Here is a 5404-nt window from a genome sequence, read left to right as displayed (position 1 = left end):
TATCAGCGTACGGGGTGCAGGATTGTTGTGGTTTCTCTGCCCAACTCTGTGAGCCCTCTCCACCGTTAGTTTTGTACGCCCCAGCGGCAACTCCAGTGCATCTTGGCAGCCAACTCTCCAGAAAGGCACAGACATCCTCGGCCTCCACTCCCTCCATTTGGTTGACCATCCTCAAATTGGAGCGCCTTGATCTTGTCTCCAGGTCCAGCAGTTTGTCCTCCAAATCTTTATTTTTATTTTCAAGGACTTGTACTTTTGTTTCGGAGGGAGGCGACGTTATCCTCAATGTTGAAATCCTAGTTTCTGCTTCTGTGACGCGCTCTACGCAGTCAGTAATGTCTTTCCTCACACTCTCAACAGCGGACAATATGCCATCAAACCTGGTGGAAAACTCTGTTTTCATGTTGTTGATAGTGGTCAGGATCATGGCCGATGTGGGGCAGGACTCTCCTGCCGCCATATCCCTGCTTCTGTCCGGCGTATTAATCTCTGGAGTTCCGCTAGCGTTTGCCACACCGGAGTCCATGGCCTCACTGCTAACTGGTGAATCCTTGCTAGCCATCGACTTCGTAAAGTAGAATAGTAGAATAGTAGAATAGAATAGAACCATAAGTGGTCTCCTAATTAATGACATCAGTGATCATCTACCTGTTTTTATAGTGTATAACAGCAATTACAGGAAGGTTAAACAGCAAAACACAATAAAATACAAATGAGTGAGAACAGAAGAGTCAATAAACGCATTCAAAAGTGATTTACTCAAGCAAGAATGGGAGATGCTGTATAAGGAAAAAAATATTGATAAAGCTTATGAGATTTTTTAAGGAAAATTTAAACTGTTATATAATAGTCATTGCCCAGTAAAGAAATATAGTAAAAAACAAAAATATGCAGAGTGCCCATGGATTACAAAAGGATTGCAAAATGCATGTAAGAAGAAAAATACCTTATACAGAGAATTTATAATGAACAGAAGTACAGAAGCTGAAAATAAATACAAGAAATATAAAAATAAATTAACGAGTATTTTAAGGTCATGTAAAAAGGAATACTATGAAAAATTACTGATTATGAATAAAAATAATATTAAAGGGATCTGGAAAACATTAAATACCATCATCAAAAAGGGCTCGGGGCAGGCAGACTATCCTTCGTATTTCGCAAATAATGATAGAAATATTACTAATATGAGAGATGTGGTAAATGAGTTCAATAACTTCTTTGTAAGTGTTGGGCCAGACTTGGCTGAAACAATTCCTGATATAACAGATTCTGTAGAGAAAGAAACTAGACTCATTGACCGCAGTCCTCATTCAATGTTCTTAACGGTGGTGGAAGAAATGGAAATCATTGATATTGTTGGGAAATCACAAACAAAAAACTCTACAGACTCTGATGACATTGATATAGAAATCGTTAAGAGAGTGATATAGGGCATTTCCAAACCCTTAACACACATTTGCAATTTGTCCTTACAAACTGGTACATTCCCAAAACAAATGAAAACAGCTAAAGTAACACCACTGTTTAAAAATGGTGACAGACACCAATTCACAAATTATAGGCCTGTCTCTCTACTTTCTCAATTTTCAAAAATACTGGAAAAAGTCTTTAGTAATAGACTTGACAAATTTATAGATAAACACAAAATAATAATGGATAGTCAGTATGGTTTCAGATCAAATAGATCAACATCATTGGCATTAATGGAACTGATCGAAAATATCACCAACAATATAGATAAAAGACAATGTATAGTTAGTGTATTCATTGACCTAAAAAAAGCTTTTGACACAATTAATCATGACATATTACTTAATAAACTGGAGTACTACGGCATTAGAGGAGTGGTGTTAGAATGGGTAAAGAGTTATTTGAGAGACAGGCAGCAATTTGTGAAAATTGGGGAATATCAATCAGAGTGTATGGACATTGTTTGCGGAGTTCCGCAGGGGTCAGTATTGGGACCAAAGCTGTTTATCCTCTATATCAATGATATATGCAGAACATCAGATATACTACAGTTTATTCTATTTGCAGATGATACAAATATTTTTTGTGCTGGAGAGAACTTACAGCAGCTTTTGGAAATTGTCACACAAGAAATGATTAAACTGAAAACATGGTTTGATAGAAATAAGCTATCATTAAATTTGCCTATTAAAATATTTTATGAGTTTTTTTACTCAGAAGTACCACTGCAGGACTTGGTTGTGCATTAGCAACAAAAAGTTTAATCTGAGCCTGAGAGGGTTAAAACTAACTTCTAGTAGTGGCTCCATAAAAATATATATTGTGGATTGCCACTACTTTCACTCCAATTATTTTCTCTGCCAAAGGTCTTATCACTGTGTAGCTACACATCAAAACATCCAGCAGTGTTTGACAGCTGTGGTCAGACTTAGTCATTCAATTTACAGCTTTACTTTTCCACAAAGAAACTCTAATTAATGGGGAAATTGATCTTTCCTCAGTGTTTCCATCACTGTCTCTTTCATTTTCATTTATTTGAAAACTCCACCTCCCCTATTCTTCACTATTCTCATCTCTGCCTTAGGCTATCTAAACATTTCTCTTCTCACTGCTGTTGATACAGCAGTGTGGGGATTTTTTTCCCCTTTTTTCCTTTATTCAGGATTATTTTATCCTGTAAAAGTGATTGGTAGGCCACTTCTTTGTTCCACATATGTGTGGTTGCAGGATTCTTAACATGCAGTCAAACGAGGACTGCTGTATAGCATATAATCATGCTCAGCTAAATAGCTGATAGGCATTTTGTTCTCCATTTGGGAGTAATATTGTTCAAGGCCTTGGTTCTTTCTTTTCATAATCACAGTATGAATGTGTGTGGGAGGAAAGTGGGAGGAAGGAGGTCTCCTCTTTCTCCCTCAGCCTCAGCCTGTCTTCTTGTTTGCTTGATGCATCTCTTAATATACTGCTTTCCAGCCCTGCTATTTGTGCTTGGATGGAATTCTTATTTTATCCTATCATTACCATTTGCTTGTATTTAAAGCTAGATTTTTGGATGTTAGCAAACTCTTTTTCTAACAAAGGAAGAGCTTAACCCATAAATATTAAAGGCAAGTCTTAAAACTGAAACAATAGAATCCATGCCTCATTTCCACAAACCATTTCCACTGCGTAATGTTATTAACACATCTTACCTGCTGTGAAAAAAAGTCAGTGCACGAGCACCTAACCAAGCAGCCAGCCTTTACAAACATTTGTGAAAGAATGAGTTGTTCTCAGTTCCAACATGGTACTGTGATTTTGTGAAATTTCTTTCCTCCTAGATATTTCAGGATCAGGTAGGAGGTATTATTGCAAAGCTGAAACATTTAAGAACCACAGAAAAGAATCAGCTGCAAATGGATAGACCACAGTCATCAAGTGCACGGTGTGTAAAAGTGTGTGACGCTCTGCTGACTCAGTAACTGTAGAGTTTAACACCTCCATTAGCATTAACATCAGCACAAAGACAGTGCACAAGAAGCTTTATGGCATTGCCAAGTATATTTAGCATACCCAAATGTACATCTTCTAACAGAAGGAGTCAAAAGTGGAATTTATGGCCCCACAAAGATAGCTTCTTCATTATTTGCTCCAGTCTGCCTGGAGAGCTCTGTTGCCAAATGGAGAAAGTGCTCAAGGTAAGTGGTACAACTGGTCTGTGGGTCACTCCTGCTTGTGCTGTTGTTGGTCAACGAGCTTCCTTGTGAAGCGAAATATTAAAAACAATCAAAAGTGTCTACTGCAGTCACTGTCTGTGCTTTTTGTGTGTTTTTTAAATATGCATTTAAAGTTGTTCTCACAGCTTTCCCATTCAAGGTATAATTTGTTATGTGCTAAGTATTTACCTGCTTTTAAGACCTGCTAATGACCAGATGATTTTTATGATATTTGCTATACAGTGGGGCAAAAAAGTATTTAGTCAGCCACCGATTGTGCAAGTTCCCCCACCTAAAATGATGACAGAGGTCAGTAATTTGCACCAGAGGTACACTTCAACTGTGAGAGACAGAATGTGAAAAAAAAATCCATGAATCCACATGGTAGGATTTGTAAAGAATTTATTCGTAAATCAGGGTGGAAAATAAGTATTTGGTCAATAACAAAAATACAACTCAATACTTTGTAACATAACCTTTGTTGGCAATAACAGAGGTCAAACGTTTACTATAGGTCTTTACCAGGTTTGCACACACAGTAGCTGGTATTTTGGCCCATTCCTCCATGCAGATCTTCTCGAGAGCAGTGATGTTTTGGGGCTGTCGCCGAGCAACACGGACTTTCAACTCCCGCCACAGATTTTCTATGGGGTTGAGGTCTGGAGACTGGCTAGGCCACTCCAGGACTTTCAAATGCTTCTTACGGAGCCACTCCTTTGTTGCCCGGGCGGTGTGTTTTGGATCATTGTCATGTTGGAAGACCCAGCCTCGTTTCATCTTCAAAGTTCTCACTGATGGAAGGAGGTTTTGGCTCAAAATCTCACGATACATGGCCCCATTCATTCTGTCCTTAACACGGATCAGTCGTCCTGTCCCCTTGGCAGAAAAACAGCCCCATAGCATGATGTTTCCACCCCCATGCTTAACAGTAGGTATGGTGTTCTTGGGATGCAACTCAGTATTCTTCTTCCTCCAAACACGACGAGTTGAGTTTATACCAAAAAGTTCTACTTTGGTTTCATCTGACCACATGACATTCTCCCAATCCTCTGCTGTATCATCCATGTGCTCTCTGGCAAACTTCAGACGGGCCTGGACATGCACTGGCTTCAGCAGCGGAACACGTCTGGCACTGCGGGATTTGATTCCCTGATGTTGACCTTTGTTACTTTGGTCCCAGCTCTCTGCAGGTCATTCACCAGGTCCCCCCGTGTGGTTCTGGGATCTTTGCTCACCGTTCTCATGATCATTTTGATCCCACGGGATGAGATCTTGCGTGGAGCCCCAGATCGTGGGAGATTATCAGTGGTCTTGTATGTCTTCCATTTTCTGATGATTGCTCCCACAGTTGATTTTTTCACACCAAGCTGCTTGCCTATTGTAGATTCACTCTTCCCAGTCTGGTGCAGGTCTACAATACTTTTCCTGGTGTCCTTCGAAAGCTCTTTGGTCTTGGCCATGGCGGAGTTTGGAGTCTGACTGTTTGAGGCTGTGGACAGGTGTCTTTTATACAGATGATGAGTTCAAACAGGTGCCATTCATACAGGTAACGAGTGGGGGACAGAAAAGCTTCTTACAGAAGACGTTACAGGTCTGTGAGAGCCAGAGATTTTCCTTGTTTGAGGTGACCAAATACTTATTTTCCACCCTGATTTACGAATAAATTCTTTACAAATCCTACCATGTGGATTCATGGATTTTTTTTTTCACATTCTGTCTCTCACAGTTGAAGTGTA

This window comes from Rhamphochromis longiceps, linkage group LG15, assembly GCF_057381845.1.
Source record: "Rhamphochromis longiceps isolate RC_006_pf linkage group LG15, R_longiceps_female_GT1.1, whole genome shotgun sequence".
Lineage (NCBI taxonomy): Eukaryota > Metazoa > Chordata > Actinopteri > Cichliformes > Cichlidae > Rhamphochromis > Rhamphochromis longiceps.
Note: the sequence above shows the minus strand (reverse complement) of the source record.